Source organism: Arvicola amphibius, chromosome 3 (assembly GCF_903992535.2).
Source record: "Arvicola amphibius chromosome 3, mArvAmp1.2, whole genome shotgun sequence".
In the NCBI taxonomy this organism is placed as follows: domain Eukaryota; kingdom Metazoa; phylum Chordata; class Mammalia; order Rodentia; family Cricetidae; genus Arvicola; species Arvicola amphibius.
The window spans coordinates 41,823,293-41,841,701 of NC_052049.1; positions in this window are offsets into that span (position 1 = coordinate 41,823,293).

Below are 18,409 nucleotides of genomic sequence, written 5' to 3' on the forward strand. Positions count from 1 at the left end.
TTCTGTTCTTCTGGAGTACCTCATTCTTCTAATCTCTGATCATGAATGCTTTATCCATGAGTTCACTTGAACATTTTGATGTCAATCGATCTGTTATGAAACCCTTGTCTCAACATGTTCTTTTTCTTTGTTTGCTATTTTACTTACCAAGACAGGGTTTCTTTGTGTAGCACTGGCTTTCCTGGAACTTGATCCATAGACCATAGACAAGGCTGGCCTCAAAGTCACAGAGATCTGTCTGCTTCTGCCGCCCTAGTGCTGGGATTAAAGCCATACACCACCACTAACTGGCTCAACATGATTTTAAATCAATAATTACATTATTTGTGGAGTAAGTTTCATAAATTCATTCTCATGTTAGATTCAATGCAAATGAAATCTGCACAGAAAATAGCTAAAATGTTAGTGGCAGACAAATAGATAATTATTTGTCTTTCAGAGGGCCTGTGGTTTCTGTGCTTTGGCCTGTGGGTCAAGTTTATGTCAGCTTCAATGCTTGTTCTAGGACTGGGGCATAGTGGGATATATTTGTTTACTGGGTGGAGGTTATGAGCCTAAGAGAGGTGAAAAGATACATATACTGCCTCTGAAAACCCCTGTTCCCATTTCATTGACCGAAGCAAGTAATATGACCCTATTCAAAACTGTCAGAAACAGGCGAATCCTTTCTCCATGTTGGTGGTGCTGAGGGGCGAGGAGTTTATTATTTGTTAGATAATTGAATTTACTATACTTTATTTTCATTTATTTTTAAAAATGTGTCTCTAGCATCTCTTTTGAACCCAGCTATACATATAAAATTATATGTATATATATATATATATATGTAGCTCCACATAAAGCAAAATTTCCCATTCATTATTTTAAAATGGAAATATCTGATCAGAAGATTCTTTTTCTCCTCAGTCTTATGACTCCATTCTTATTGTTTGTGATGATACTGGAAGTATTCACTCAATTAATCTAGCCAACCCATCTAGTTCTTGGCTGAAAGTTACATGTGCTATCTCACATAGTAGTTATTAACTGTCTGCAGCTATTGAATTTAGATGGAACCACCATCTAAAGGAGTCAGTAGCTAGAGGTAGGTAGTGGCAACTATGTATTAGAGCACACATCAAAGACGTGAGACTCTTTCGTCTTCTCAGGGAGTTCAGTTGGAAAGCGCCAGGTTAACCACACAACACTAAGCATAACAACCTCCATTTTCTAGGACTTAGTTTCATGGGGCAAGCGTTCTGCTCTGCAGGCTCCATGCTTCATTTAAGTTCGTTCTTGCAGCCATCCTGTGAAATCAACACCAGTCTCATTTTTTTCATGAGGACACTGATGCCCAATGAAACTAAGAATATGAGCGAGCTTCCTAGCATTGAGCTGGCAGTGATGTGTGTGCTTCATTCCAAAATGCCAACTCTAAACCGTAGGCATCCAAACTTTTCCAAATTGGGTCTATCTCAAGAACATGGCATAATGTACAGTAGCAGAGAAATGCCAAAGGACAGAGAGTTTGGTGCCTGGTAGCAGGACAGGTACTGCTTCATCGGGTAGCACAGCAGAGTTCCCCTGACACCGCAGATGGTTCAGGAGTCAGGGGAGTGCCAACAGTTTATTTACTGTGAGGTCTGTCACCTCTTCTGACAAAGCGATTTTCATTTTTGCCTCTGAGCTACTGCTTTCCAGTATACAGTCATTTTTAAGAACACATGTCACAAGGGCCAATAGGAAGAGATGGCAATAGAACAGGGCGCTTGGTCCCCTTCTCTGACAACACCTGTGGAGTTTAGTAACATGTACTCCTTTCTCATGAAGGATGTTAGGAGGGTGTTGTCATTTTAGAGAGAGCTACAGTTTGAAGGTAGTATACAAAGGCCAAATGTGGTTGAAACTTAATCCACATTATGGCGCTATTAAAAGGAGATCATTGGGAAATGATTAAATCATGAGCTCTCTGCCATCAGGAATAAATTAACAAAGAGGCGCAGAGCGTTCTCTCCTACTACTGATTCTTTTCTTCTGTCGTGTGTAGATGCTAGCATGAGAAGATGTTGTTTATACTGTAGTTGTTAGCATGAGGAAATGCTGTTGATACACTTGAGAAGTAAGAAGCGGTTAGATCTCCAGTTATCTTGTTATGGTGAGATCTCTGAGACTTCATGGTAATGAGTGTCTGGGGGCTTCTTTCTCAATGTTCTGAGTTCAAAGTCAGCCTGTGACATAAGACAGACTATCATATTTTTGTGCCACAGTTCTCACGTGGTGAAGTGAGGTTAAAATAGGCAGTTTTCAACTTTGTTGTGAGATGAAAATGGATTCTGCAGAATGCCAGGCAAATTTGTAGGAGATGTATAGCCACACACTTCTTCAATGTTCCTGCAACTCTAGTCATTACTGTTATGTGTGATCCCAAAGTGACAGAAACAAGCCACAAAAAGGCACATATTGGATTGTTCCATATATACAAAATGTCCAGTATAATCAAATCCATGGAAACTGAAAGTCAGTTAGCAGTTGGCAGAGACGGGAAGAGGGGAGAATGCCAAGAGACTGCAGAGTGGGCATGATGCTTCCTGATGGGTTGGTGAAAATATTTTGGAACTCGATGGTGGCGGTGGCTGTACATTTTTATCAATGCAAACGAAGTGGAGAAGCATTTCCTTATTTGATGTCTCCTTTTCTCACTCATTTAAAATAGTCTTAAGTATTTACTTTTCTCAGAACAATAACATTGTTACACATTGCATTTCTACAACCAAGCATAGTTTAGAGAACTGGAGAAGAAAAGTCTTTATTATTTACCTTAAATTTGTTGTCCATGTTCATCATCCTTGATATTAGCTGGATCCTTAAAAATTACGACTTCCTTTCTCCCTTGTTAGGATTTTAGTATGGGATGTGTTGTATGGGCTCCTGTCTCAACCTCCATAGCGAATGGTGCTATTTTGAGAGATATTGGAAGCTCTAGCCAATGTCTTAGAGGTCCTACTGCTGCAATGAAACCACCATGACCATAGCAAGTTGGGCAGAAAAGAGTTTACTTGGCTTACACTTCCACAGCACTGTTCCATCATCAAACGATGGTGGAGGAGTGTCTATGTGTTACTTTTATTAATAAAAAACTGCCTTGGCCCTTTAAGAGAACAGAAAATTAGGTAGGCGGAGTAGACAGAACAGAATGCTGGGTAGCAGGCAGTGGGGAGACGCTTCAGGCAGTCGCCATATGCAGTAGCCATGCTTCTCCTCTCCGAGATGGACGCAGGTTAAGATCTCTCCTGGTAAGCCACCCTCGTGGTGCTATATAAATTACTAAATATGGGTTAAAGCAAGATATGAGGATCGACCAATAAGAAGCTACAGATAACAGGCCAGGGGCCAGGCAGTATTTAAAAGAATACAGTTTCCGTGTAATTATTTGGGGTAAAGCTAGCTGGCGGCCGGGTGGCGGGACGCAGCCCCGCTGTTCCTTCTACAAAAGGAAGCCAGGACAGGAACTCAAACATGCAGTGACCTGGAAGCAGGAGCTGCTGCAGAGGCCATGGAGGGGTGCTGCTTACTGGCTTGCTTCCTGGTGGCCTGGTTGGCCTGGTCCGCCTGCTTTCTTAAAGGACCCAGGACCACAGCCTGGCATGGCACCACCTACAAAGGACTGGGCCCTCCTCTTCAATCACTAATGAAAAAATGCCAGATCTTATGGAGGTATTTTCTCAGTTGAGGCTCCTTCCTCTATAATGACTCTAGCTTGTGTCAAGTTGACATAGAAGTGCCAGTATTAAGCAGTGTGGCTCAGAGAGAGGAAGCAGGTCACCTGGGTGTGTTCTTGGTAGTGTTTTGAATTATTTGACCCTGGGACCATTCCTCTTTTACTCAGTACCTTCTTGTTCATTATGAGGTGAAGAAGTCCCTTATCATACAGTACTGCCATGATGTTTTTACCATGATGCTCAGGTGCGTGGAGCCAAGGAACCACAGACTTTAGTCAGTTCATTCCTTCTTCTCCATAAGCTGTTCATTCAAGAATTTTGGCCACCACCAAATGTATATCTAGCATACATTTAGGGAACATCCTTAAGGCATTCCTTTTAAAACAAATAAACAAATAAATTTGTGTGTGTGTGTGTGTGTGTGTGTGTGTGTGTGTGTTACAGCATATGATTGCAGGTCAGAGGACAATGTGCGTATGGAAATCAGTTCTCTATTTCTATCATGTGGGTCCTGGAAATTGAACTCAGGTCTTCAGGTTTATAGGCAAGAGCTTTTATCTCTTGAGCCATCTGTTGGCCCCCTTAAAGTATTCCTGTAAATCAGATTTATTCATGACAAATTCTGTTTATTTTGCTTCAATTTTTTTCCAACAAAGACTGTCGCCTTTCCTTCTCATTTTTACAGGATCCTTTATGAACTATAAGAATACTTACAGTTCATTTTGTCCTTCAGAAATACAGAGCAGCGTTACTCACTTGGGCAACCATAGGTTCCTTGCAAGAAGAATCAGAACTGTTTAACAATGAAGACTTTAAGAAAAAAAAGTAAGGATACATTCTATAACCCATGCCTATGGTATGCCTGTCAGATGGTTGACTCCACCTGCTTTTCTTTCAGAAATTGTGTTATTTCACCCACATGTTCCCTTCTATAGGAGTCAGCCCCTCACACCTTAGTAAAATGACCTCTTAAATCACTAACGACAACTGCTCTGTTAGAGGTTTTAAACAGTGTCTGGTGTTTACATGGTTAGGAGACTGGGAGTAAAAGCTGTTCTTCACCCTCAGCCCCTTCTCTAAAGAAGAAGAAAGACACAAAATGCATTTGTTCAATGCCAAGAACAGAGCATGCGAAAAGGCCAAAACAGGTTACCAGATGATCAGCATCACAAAACAAGCTTCCAAAGTCACAGATTTCCATATGATGTTTCCATACAAAGTTTGTTACTGTCGACCCCTGACTCCCTTGTCCCCCCACGCCTTGCTCCACCGTGACCTTCACCCTCAGCACCACCTCTTCCACTTTGTTCTATTGTCTTCTCTACGCTTCAGCCTTAAAATTCTTTTCAAGTCATATGAGTTCCTCTCTAATTTTCTAGGCTTTACCCGTATTTACGCCCATCAGTATACACTTATTCAATGGCCAGAGGCTAGGACCTACATATGAAAGAGAACATGTGGGATTTGTCTTTCCGAGCCTGGGTTACCTCAGTTAGAATGTTTCCCATCCAATTTCCTGAAATATTCACAATTCCAACTTTCTTTGTATATGTACACACGTTCTCATTATCCATTCATCCTTTTACTGATGGGCATTTGGGCTGATTCTATTTCCTTGTGAAAAAAGCAGCGATAAACAAAAATGTTTAAGTAGATCTGTGGTAGGATATAGTCCTTTGGGCCTATTTCCAGGAGTGGGATAGGTAGGTCATTTGATAGTTATATTTTGAAAAGCTTCTAGACTTATTTCCATAGTGGCTGTATCAGCTTATACTCTCACTAATAATAAACAAGTTATAGATAATAATTGGCCACCCACATATTTGCCAGTATTTGTTGTCATTTATTTTCCTTTTGAAATTAAAGAGAATCAAAAACTTTTCCATATTTTTAGTTAAAATATGGTACATCACTTCCCCCTTTTACCATTTCTCCTTCTAGCTCTGCCTATGTTCCCTTCCTCTTCCATGTTCTTGCTCTCCTACTCTCAAATTTATAGCCTCTTTTCTTTCATTATTATTCTCTCTCTCTCTCTCTCTCTCTCTCTCTCTCTCTCTCACACACACACACACACACACACACACACACACATACACACATCACACACATCAACCCCCTGAGTCCACTTTTGTTGTTTGTGTGTATGTGATTTCAGAGATGACTGCTTTGATAAACAAATAAGAGGCTCATACTTAGAAGAGGCGAATTCTTCCTCTCTCAACAGTAATTAGTTACCTCTAGTTCTTGGTTGAGAGCTGGGGCCCCATGAGATTTCCCCATTTCCATGTTAGCATGTCTATTGATACTGTCATTGATCAGTCTTGTTTATGCAGCTATTTCTATGAAGAAAAAAAGCCTCATAGCAGATTTCCTGGTATTCTGGTTCTTACAATATTTTGACTTCCTCTTTCTAGATGGTTTTTGATCCATAGATGGAGGAACTGCGCTGCAGATATATCCATTGAAGTTATGGTCCGTTGATCTCTGCATTGCGTTCAGATGTGGTTTTCTGTAATCACTTCCATTTGCTGTAGAAAAGCTTCTCTGAGGAGGAGTGGTGGCTAGGCTTGTCTTTGAGTCTAAGGATGATTCGGAATGTAGTTAGGAAGTATGCTGTCTTGTGTAGTAACAAATCATATAAAATATTTCTTACAATCTAAGAGATGGGAAGTTTTGCTGGACCTCACAGGCAAAGTTAATAATAGACCTTGAGGTTCCTTAAGATATCTGTCCTACCATGTACTCAGCCTGTATGTATAACCTGCTTTTAAGAGAACAATGTAGCAACCAACTCAGCTTGTCTTGGCTTTCCTGTGTAATCAACTTTTACAACCTAAGTTAATGCACAGCTGCAATCTTAAATTGCCAATTCTTCCATGGCCCTGACCCAAGAGTAGGAAAGCCGTGTTTGCATGTTTGCTATCATAATCATTTTCTGCAAACAAAAATAGGCTGAAAGCAGCTGTATAAGGTGACTATCTGCCATAGATGCTGAAAGCAGCATTCAGCATCACTTGACAATGTTTGTTGGTTATCTGGGTCAGCTGGAGTCAGTAACTGAATCCCTTGTGAAAACTCTTAAATTTTCTGCAAAGTGCCCCACATTCCTTCCCCCATGTGATGCTTTCTGTGCTGTTCAATAAGAAAGAGACATCAAAGTCCTCTGTTAGGGACAGACAGATAGAAACACACACTGATGGATACACAGGCACACACAGGTATAGACTTAGACGTTGAAACAGGGACAGATTCACAAGACAGTGTTCAGACAGGCACAGATTCAGACGCATACATCAGAAAAAAAAAAGATGGAAGACACAGGAAAAGCAAAGCAAGGTAGAGAATTCAAATCAGAGCTCCTTTTTGGTCAAATGACGCCAAGAGGTAGTGCTTTGATTTCTTTCCTTAATGTGAAACATGACTGGTGGCTTGGAGTTCATTATTATTGCATTCGAACTGATTAGGAAAAGCATTACTACAACTCCCAAATAAGCTAATCTTTCCATACAAATGCTCTTCAGTGGATGCCGGGACTCTGTTCAAAAGATGGAACTATGATGACCAAACTAGCTTCAGGAATACAAGGGTGGCTGAACACATAACAGCTTATCAAAAAGCCACAGATAAAGGAGTGTAGCCCAAAAGATGATACACACATATTTTCATATGTTCTAATGTGCATGCTTATTTATGTAAATCATTTCAGATCATGGGAAGTTTTAGGATTATTTAAATTTGTAAAAAATACCCCCATAGAAAAATATACATTTGATTCTTATTTAAGAAGGTTTTACAATAGTAGGAAGAAATATAAATAAATAGGGGAAAAGAATGTTTTGTTTCAAAATTATATAATGGCTTTCTTGGAAAATTCGGGAGCGGCACAGTGTTCAGTTACATTAGTATATAAAATAGCAGCAGCTTTTCTGTGTGGATGTAAACACTAGTTAGAAGGCAGCTGCGACTCATTTATCCTCATCAATAGTTTAAGAGGCAAATAGAATCTGGTCTACGAGTCTCTGAGTAAATACATGGCTGCCACAGAAATATTAACTGTGGTTGTCACTGAGCTGTTGGGTAGCATTTCTAAGAAAAATTCGCTTTTTTTGTCTTTTAAAATCTTTATGTTATAGTATTTCTTAATTTCTTTAAGAGGTATGATGATTTTCTTTATATCTTAAAGCTTATTGTTTTTAAATATAAATCATCTTTACCCAGGAAATAGTTTTTATTTTATTAGTCTCATCTGAAAATGATAGAAGAATAGAAAAATGAAATAGAGGTTAAATCTCTGAGAGTTTTTTTGTATGCCTGTCTGTCTGTATGCATGTATATATGTCTGTCTGTCTGTCGGTCTCTTCTTTAAAATATCTTTCTATATAATCCCTACAATAGGCAAAAAATATCATTATAACTGCATTGACAAATACCCTAAGAAAATCATCTTTAAATTGATTATTGTAGCATTAAGTCATAATTCAATCTGTACTATTGAGGAAATATCAAAATTTGCATATCAGTTTGCTTAACATATGCCAATCCATTCTTAAGCACTTAAAAAAAGTATCCATGGGTGATAAGCATGACTTCTAGCTCAGGATGAGACTCGGAATTTGTTGGCTATGTTTCTCACATTTAACACATCAGAAATGTGTTGCTCACTTATTGAAGCACGCAGCTAGTTTCATGAGCAAATTTTAGAGAAAAAAATCTTTTGACTATTCGAACACCCACATTAAAACAAAATGTTCTAAATTCAATTTAGCCATTTTTTTTAATAAACAAAATAAAGTTCACAAGTCTTGACACTCTACTTGCTGAAGAAAGTGCAATATTCCACAGTGGAGGCGAATTCTGATTTGCTCTCGCCAGCTACACTATTGCCCATTAATAAGGTTTTTGGGACAGATGAAGGATTTGCCAGACAATGTCACTGATGCTTGGGAAATCTAATTATTTGGATTCTGAAGTATCAGCAGTGAGACGAGTACTACTTAATTGGTGTTTCCACTTCTTGCCTAAGCCAGCAAGTAAGGCAGAGGTTCTAGGTAGGCCACCATGCTCTGGGTGACTTGAACAGCAGCTGCTCTCCGGCTACTCCTCCCTGCCTCTCATTTGTTAGGTCTGCAGGGGGTTACAAGGATCTGCATTCTAAAGGTTGCTTAGCTGTCTCCCAATGAAATGAAATAGGTGCCCTGAGCAGAGAAGGGCAGAGGGAGGGGAAGTGATGGACCAGAAAAGGAAAAGGCAGGCCGGCAGGCAACGTGCAAGTTTCTTGTTCTCTGCTGCACGGTACACAGTACACTGTGTTATTACCAGGTCTAAGTGTGATTGTAGGTTGAATCAAAAGTCATTTCACAGAACAAACCAGCGTCAGCAGAGCTAATCCTGGCTTGGTTGAGAATTCCTAAGTGAAGTGTAAAATTATAACCGTGAGAGGGGTTCCACAGAGGCTGCGCTTGTGTATATTTGGCAAAGCCTGAAAGGCCCAGAAAATCTTTAGCCCTAATCATCCCATTTACAAATTGTGCCTACCAAAGCTTGAGTACAACAGGCCATTTGATCATTATTTTAAGAGACATGAAAGACTTCGCAGATTCTATGGAGGACTCTGTGAATAGACCCGCAGTGTGCAATTAGTCACTTTTGAAGCTACTACTTTTAAGCCATTTATTTCAGAATTATTTGTTCCCAAAATTTCATGCCAAGATTATGTGCTAAGGTGCCTGCTGTAGCATGTAATGTAATGCCTGGAACTGATGGACTGATCTGATAAAATGATTATGTTTTCAGGTTGTGGGTCCCTGTTGGTTCAAAGATTTTTTTTTTAACCACTGTACCTATAAGCAAGACTTTCAAAATTCTGAAAGTGTGATGTGTAAACAATTGTGAAAAAGGATTCTAGAAGATGTTAGGATTCTAGCAGAAGTTTCCTTAACAGAGAAAACTGAGGGAGACCGTGACAGGAAGCAGCTGTCTCTCAGGCCAGCCTGAGAATTCAATGTTGTCTCCAGAAGGCCTCACACTCATGTTTTGTGGAGTTAACATATAGACAAGGTGTTGGGATAACTTCAGGGACGGAGAAATATACATAGTATGTTATAACATGGGGCTCATTGATTTTCTGCCTGGGGTGGGAGAAGATTTGGTTCTGGATTCTGAAGCCAATAGATTAGGCCAGATGACAGTGGGAAGTAGCACAATTTAAGTGGTATGGTTTAATTGTGTTAAGCTCTATTTCATCCTCTCCAAAATGTCATAGTTCATGGACTTATATTTTGTTAAGTGATTAATTCTAGAGGAAACAGTATGAAATATAACTTGTGAGAAATACCCTAGGTTCTTCCTTTTTAAAAATCTTTCTTGTTAATTAAATTTTAAAATTGATTTTACGTTCTGGCCACAATTTCCCCTCCCTCCTCTCCTCTCATTCCCTCCTCCTGACTCCCCTCAGCACACCCTTCCCCACCCCATCATTGTTCACCCTCCTATGGGTGTCAACCAAGCATGGCATATCAAGTTGGGGTAGGACTAAGCTCCTCCCTTTGTATTAAAGCTGGGCAAGGTAAACCAGCAAGGGGAACAGGTTTCTTAAAGCCAGCCAAAGCAATATGAACAGGCCTCACTGCTAGGAGTCCCACAAATAGACCCCGGAGACCAATACATCTAGAAGAAAGTAGATGGGAGGAGAATGCTGTATTGGCTTTTGAAGCACTGTAAGTTGTCTATCTAATAACCAAGTCCTGAACTATCACAGCACATTTTAGACTATGGATGTAGGAAGTAATCACCACAATTGTAACACATATCATCATTGAAAAGGCCAACTTTTGAATATTGCAGGTATTTTGTAAGCTCGAGCCGCTGTGTGAGATTTTTATCACTGAATAAGATTCATATGTTTACCAGATCTATAAACACATCAGATTTTCCTCAGCCATAACAACATCACTGGGGCCTTTGGAGTGAGATAAAATTAGCCAGTGCCTCGCACTTTGCTCATGAATTTGATAGCACAGCATCTGGTTTTGATGACTTGTTAGGTAATTATTTGAGTTACAGGATCACAGGCTTTATGAAGCAGTACAGATTTGTTTGATTTGAAGATGGTCTAATGATAGGATGAGAGGCAAACTTGCATCTGTAAAATGCAGTTAAGGGACAAATAGAAAGCTCTGCAGTTTTCCTCAGAAGCCAGTCCTGTTTCTCCACTTTCATCCCTTCTGAGTGCTTCACACGTTCATTTCCCAGGGCTAATGTGCAAGAATTTCAAGTGTGTTGAATATCCACTTAAAATAATTAACTAGAGTTGGTGCTTACTTTATTAGAACAGACATTTCAATGTCTAGGGTATTTCTGGAAATCATTATTTTTATTGCATTTCTGTTTCTGTGTTTTGCTCCCCCCTCAATCTCTTGTTAAAAGACCAAACCTAAGGGACTAGAGTTGTTCATGTATCTCAAGAAAACCAATATGATGTGAAAGCAGTCTCTTCAGAATCTTTACTGGCAGAGTCATTTCCCCCAAGAACTATTCATAATTTTCCATCATCTTGGGGCAGTTGGAGTGTGCGTGTGTAAGTGCGTGCGTGCATGCATGTATGTGTGCATGCGCTACTGTATACTTTTTGAGATAGGTCTTTTTTTTGCTGCTGCATAATTTCATTTCATCTAAACATGAACAGTTTTTTATTTTTTTTTTTATTTTTATTTTATTTTATTTTTTTTTTTGGTTTTTCGAGACAGGGTTTCTCTGTGGCTTTGGAGCCTGTCCTGGAACTAGCTCTTGTAGACCAGGCTGGTCTCGAACTCACAGAAATCCGCCTGCCTCTGCCTCCCGAGTGCTGGGATTAAAGGTGTGCGCCACCATCGCCCGGCATGAACAATTTTTTATTCTAAACATAATTGTTTTAAAGTTCACAAATACATAGCGTTCAACTGAAATAGCGTAACACAAACATCAAGATGCAAAATTAAAGTTAAAACTTAAGTTAAGTTGAGGTCATTCAAATATAATAAGCTTTTAAGAAGGAAGACAAGATGAGACATCCACTTTATTGAGATAGGTCTTCATAGGTGGACACATCTTGGCTGGTGTTTAGGTCCCCCCTCCGTGCCTCTAGCCATGGAGACACCTTGATTTCCTAATTCTCTTGCAAAGCCTTGAGGGATCCTTATGTGACTTGGGACCCAGGTTTAGGGAATTCCTCAGGACAGTCATTGTGTGGGTGGGTGGGGGGAAGAAGCCTCTGCATATTCCCTGGCCTTCTTTTCCCTTCCAAAGCCCTTACCCCAATCCCAGGTGCTACAGTTTGTTTCTTCCCCCTTCCATGGCCCCTACCCCAACCCCAGGTGTTGCAGTTTATTTCTTCCCCCATCCATGGCCCCTACCCCAATCCCGTGTGGAGCAGTTTACTTTCCCTCGCTCTGTTGGTAGCTTTGTTAGGCGTGAAAAAAAAATGTGTTGCTTTTATCTAATAACAAAAAAAGAAACGATAAAAGTACAGTTAACTGGAAACATGGATTTTTAGTTCTGCGTCAGTGTTAGAAAACTCATCCACCATTTGACTGTCATGTCTAATATGTATACACTAGAACAGTGGTTCTCAACCTCCCTAATGCTGCAACCCTTGAACACAGTTCCTCGTGTTGCGCTGTCCCAACCATAAATTATTTTTGTTGTTGCTTTGTAACTTTAATTTTGCTACTGTTATGAATTGTAATGTAAATATCTGATATGTCTAACGGTCTCAGGCAACGGTGAATGGGTTGTTCAAGCGCGAAAGGCTTCGGGACCCACAGGTTGAGAACCACTGCACTAGCTCATCTTAAGTGCTTTTTTTCAGCCGGGCGGTGGTGGCGCACGACTTTAATCCCAGCACTCGGGAGGCAGAGGCAGGCGGATCTCTGTGAGTTCGAGACCAGCCTGGTCTACAAGAGCTAGTTCCAGGACAGGCTCCAAAGCTACAGAGAAACCCTGTCTCGAAAAACCAAAAAAAAAAAAAAAAAAGTGCTTTTTTTCAAATATGCCTGTCTATTTCCTTCCCAAGACACACTCTATGGATGGGTAGGGTCTGGCCAGCGAGTCATGAGAAGTGGTGTACATATTTCTGGTCAGGAACATTTAGTCACTGGTGTGAGGCCATTTAGCCAAGACTCTGAACTTTCCTGCTTCTCTGTGGCTCAATATAATGTGTAACTGAAAAGTGGATATATTTCTTTATTCAACTTTATTTTAAGAATTTCATGCACAAATACAGTGCTTATTTCACTTCTATCGTCCTCTCTCCCCTAAAACTTCTCCCTGTCTTTCCAGCTCCTTCCCAGGTTCATGACCTCTTCTTTGATTATTGTTACATGTGTATGTGTGCCTATGTGGATACAAATACGGCCTGTGGAGTCCATTTGGTGTTACTCATATGTGAATGTGTTCAAGCATGAACTCTTGGGATTATACACCTATCAGGGGCCTTATCTGTTGTGGAGGTGGGTTCTCCCTCCTTCAGCAGCTCTACATCTGGGGGTGGGACCTTAGAAGAGTTCCACTAGTCATGTTGGTACGTAGCTGGTGTTACCACTGTGCAGGTGTTTAGGTGATTATATTTATTACTGTGATTTCATGAGTACAGCTTCTCTGTCACATATTGAAAACACTATCTGGCAGCAGGCATCCTTGTCCTGTGACCCTTACAATCTTTCTTCTCTCTCTTCTGTGATGTTTTCTGAGTCTTGGGTAGAGGGAAATCATTTCATAAGAAATCTAGTCTTGCTGGAGCCTCATTCTTGGCCTTGTAGCTTCTTGTTGTTTAAACAAATCCCTCTTGTTCAAGACACTAGTCTATGGCATTTCTTTATGGCAGCTTAAGAAGACTAATAAATGTATTTATTCATTTAACCATCACAAGAACCCACTGAAGCCCAGTGATGGTGGCACATGCCTTTAACTCCAGCACTCAAGAGGCAGAAGCAGGCAGATCTCTGTGAATTCGAGGCCAGCCTGGTCTACAGAGCTAATGACAGGACAAGTTCCAAAGCTAAAAAAAAAAAAAAAATACAAAAAAACCTGCTTTGAAAAAAAAACAAACAAAAACCAAAACAAATAAACAAAAGAATCCACTGAAATAATTTCTACTATATTCTTTCCCTACAGAAAAAAACCCTGAAGTCTAGAGACGGAGTGTGTTGCTTAAGGTCAGACAAAGATTCCAGTGTGGACCTTTGCTCATAAGCCCTGTGTAGTAAGAGGGAAACACACATGGCCTCTCACATAGAACCTGAGTGTTGAGTGGAGATGGACTTATTCTCTGGGAGGAGCAGGGAGTTGCCCTCATGGTTCACATGGATGCCCTTCAGGGGCACAGAGGTGAAGTAATGGGTGTAGTCACCCAACTTTCTCACTTGCAAAACAACAAAGACTGTGTTCTTTATGTGCCCAGGGAACAGACCTCTGGAGGTGCAGGGCAGGATGACAGGTATTAACACACTCAATTTGGCTCCTTGGAATTGAGTTCTTGGTGCGCCAGTGTGGGTATCTGCAAAGCACTGATGGTAGTGGTGCATGCGACCTTGCAACAGACCTTGCAACAGCTCCCAGGGACACATATTCCCGTACTCACAAGGTGCTGAGCTTATTTTATAATGGTTCAGCCATGCGTGCATTTGCTCTCTAAATGCAAAGTCGGTCTTCGTGTAGGCATGATGCTAATGTCATTTTCTTTCCCTGCAGTTAGTTATAGCACACAGAGAACCCAGAGACCCAAGTGGGTTTGTGAGGACTTCAGGACAGCATTTCAGTAGGAGATTGTATTAATCACCAAATTGTAGACCTATAAGATTGGACTATATGTAGGTAGGTATACAATATCTTTCATAAACACTAAACTAAATGCAAATACATCTTACGTCATCATTATTTTGAGATTTTTCTATCAGAGCAACATTATCTTCAACCCATAAATTTAGTTTATGCCTCACTTACAAGTGTTTGTTTTTCTGAATCTAATCCTTAGAAATCAGCCATGAGGTTCCCAAATATTTTAATCTTGTTAATAATGCTTGTTTTAAATTCAAATCCCATTTCTCAGTATCACTTTGAAATAGTCAAGAATCCCTGTCACTTTTCAATTCTTCCTTGCATGTTAAGAGGATTTTGGAGTTATCTATTAATGAACTTGGCTTCTGTCTCATCTCTTGTCACAGAAGTTTTCCATAGAGATCTGTCTGACATGATCTTGTACTCCAGCGGGGTGGGCAGCCTAGGGAGGTCTGAGATAATGTCAGGAATCGAACTAATGGGTGTTTTGGGCCAAGAGCATACCATTTGCATTTTAGTTCTCTTCGTATAGACATTTCACGCTTGACTTTAGAATGAATAGGACAAAAAAGGTAAGGCTGCTCCATTTTACTCAGCGTATTTGATATATAAGCCACAGAATAAAGTACACTTGCATGCCATCTCATTGAATCCTTACAGTTATCCCATTAATAAGTGTTATGATTTATCACCATCTAAAGGTGAGCAGATAGAGGGCCGTATACTTGCACAGTTCATTAGATGGCGAGGATGTGAACCTGCTGTTCCAAGCAGTCCTTAATCCAGGAAATAGTATTTTCTGATGTCTACATACAAAAGCAAGAGTTTCAGTTTCTTACCAAGGGTTTACTAAGCTTCCATTTTCAGTGCACATTCTGATAGGGTACTGTTCAGAGGACTGCATACTAGGGGGTCTGTGCCATATACCTTCTCTTAGCTACACTTGCATTTAGAGTCATAGACCCTATTCTAACAGATTGTTTTTCTCTTTCCATTTTTGACTTTATCTGATTTTATTTTTGTATATATATAAAATTAGGAGGGCTTACTTTTTATTTTATCTGCTAATGAATATTATAATTGCTCATATTAGTGGGGTTAACAGTGAACTCCTTTAATATGTTCACTTAAATTTAGTTACAATTTCATACTCCTCTCACTTTTGATGACTCAGAATCTAACCTGACATCTCACAGGGGAGTGCATTACTAAGACACAACTCAAAGTTCTCAGAAGCTCTGCAGAGGCGTCATAGGTTCCTTGGGGACACTTCTGATCCACTCATGCCACTAGTGTTTACTAAGTGCCAACTATCTGTCAAATCAGGTGACTCTTTTGTGAAAACAGAGATGAATGAGAGTCTTCCCCTGCCATGAGGAGCTCTCAGGCTAACAGGGCAGGGATCAGTTTTGCTTGCAAATTCAGAGATGTTGTCACACACAGAGATAGATAAATGCAGGGATGTCTCTATTCCAAACAGTGTTTGAAAAGCACGGCATCTGTACTAGGCTATTATAGGAGGAAAAAAAATAAAAATAGAAGAGCAAAATGACAAAAGAATAGTGTAGTGGATGTGATGTGGGGAATTAGCAGGACTGGCCCATACCCCAATGTTCTGCACAAGTTTTCATTGCAAGCTCTTAGGTTGGGAATGCGTTTGCTAACTTTCATGGCAAAAAGAAAGGCATCTTCATTCACAAGGTTCACAATACCCACAGAAACACACTAGTTACTAAGAAGAGGCGTACTGATATTGAAATGAGAGGAAAAATGTTGTTTTTCTAAAGGAGAGCCATGTGAAACAGGGACCCATATTCAGAGCACATGTCAATAATAAATACAACAATAATTCCAAAGTGGCAAGTTAATGACACTTTGGCTAGAAAGATGTCAAAGTGAAATTCTAAAAATAAATGTTTATCAAATCTTATAAATGTTTTTAAGTTCTTGGGCCAAAAGTGACTGTTGCTCTGGTTTTATCCTGGCTTGGAAATCCCTGGGATGAACTTTTCCCTAAAGTCTGAGCTGCAAAAAGAAGAGGAATGAGCTGTTCTGTTTATGGCTACATGATTATGGTAATGTACTTATCTGCCTTTAACCTATCCTTCGTCTGTCTGTCATCTATCTATCTATCTATCTATCTATCTATCTATCTATCTATCTATCTATCTATCTATCTATCCATCCATCCCTCTCTCTCTCATCTATGTATTTATCATCTATCAGTTGCTACTCTGATACACCAATTATCTATTTCCAGTTCTACCATATGTCTATCTTCCATCATTTGTTATCTTTATTATTGCATGCATATTATTATCCATACATCTGTATATCTACCTTTTATCTATCTGATTCATCTGTTTTCTACTAATATATCTTTAACAAACCTACCATCATTTATTATTTATTACATGTATGTAACTATTATTTGTGTACTTGTCTATTTTCTATCATCTATAATCTGCCTATAATCTATCTTAGTCATCATCATCATCACCACTTCCATTTATCATTGTGCTGAATAGTTTTATGCCAACTTGACACAAGCTAGAGCTATTTGGGAAGAAGAAACTTCAGCAGAGAAAATGCACCCACCAAATTAGCCTGTGGGCAAATCTGTGGTGATTTTCTTAATTGATGATCTATGCAGGAGGGCTCAGCCCACTGTAAGAGTTGTATCTCCAGTGATCAGTCCTCTAGGTGCCAGTGAATCCTAGGCTCAGATGGTGGAGTCAGGACCACAGTTCCTGTCAGGACTGATGTTGCTTGGTGGCAGAGCAGAGGTCCTCGTGGAGGCATGGGTAGACGGGCCTTCTTTGCTTGCTGGCTTTAGCCAAGTTAGAGTGCAGGCTGGTGGCCCTTCCTTACCTGCTGGCTCAGGTGGAGGTCAGGTGTGGGCAGCCCTTCCTTGCCTGCTAGCTTTGGTGGAGGTCCACATTACCTTACTGTTAATAGTTTCTGTATAATTCTAAATCATATATTGCTAATAGCCATGATAAACACTTGAGCACCTCAGGTCTGTGAGAGAAAACATGAAACAAATAAAACATGATGTAGGTGTGTCTTCTATCTATCTGATGATTTCATTGTTTATTTAATAAAGAAACTGCTTGGCCTGATAGGTCAGAACATAGGTGGGTGGAGTAGACAGAACAGGATGCTGGGAGTGAGGCAGATGCCTCGGGCAATCACCATGCCTCTCCTCTCTAGGTCAGATGCGATGGAGCCAGCCACCAGGTCAGACATGCTGAATCTTTCCCGGTAAGACACCACTCGTGGTGTTACACAGATTATTAGATATGGGTTAGTCAAGATGTGAGTAAGAGGCTGAAACTAACGGGCCAGGCAGTGTTTAAATGAATACAGTTTGTGTGTTGTTATTTCGGGACATAAGCTAGCCAGGCAGCCGGGAGCCTGGTGGGAATGCAGCCCGTCGCCTCATCACTACAAAAACACTTCATCAGTAGTAGCTGACCCAGGCCTTTCCAAGATCTAGAGAAACACACATGAAAACATGTACATATAAATAACACTATACAAACTGAGCGGGTTGCATTTGAGTATTTAGGAATACATACATGCACACACAAACACACACATAGCACACATACTGCACAAGTATGAAAAAGAAAGAGGCCATGAATTTAAAAGTGAACAAGGGAGGGCAGAAGGATGGGTATGGAAGGAAGAAAGGGAAAGGAGAAATGATGTAATTATATTATCTTAAGAAATAAAGAAATTAAAAATTAACAAAATAGAAACATACAGAGTGTGTCTAGTTTTAATTATATATATATATATATATATATATATTGGTTTTTTCGAGACAGGGTTTCCCTGTAGTTTCTAGAGCCTGTCCTGGAACTAGCTCTTGTAGACCAGGCTGGCCTCGAACT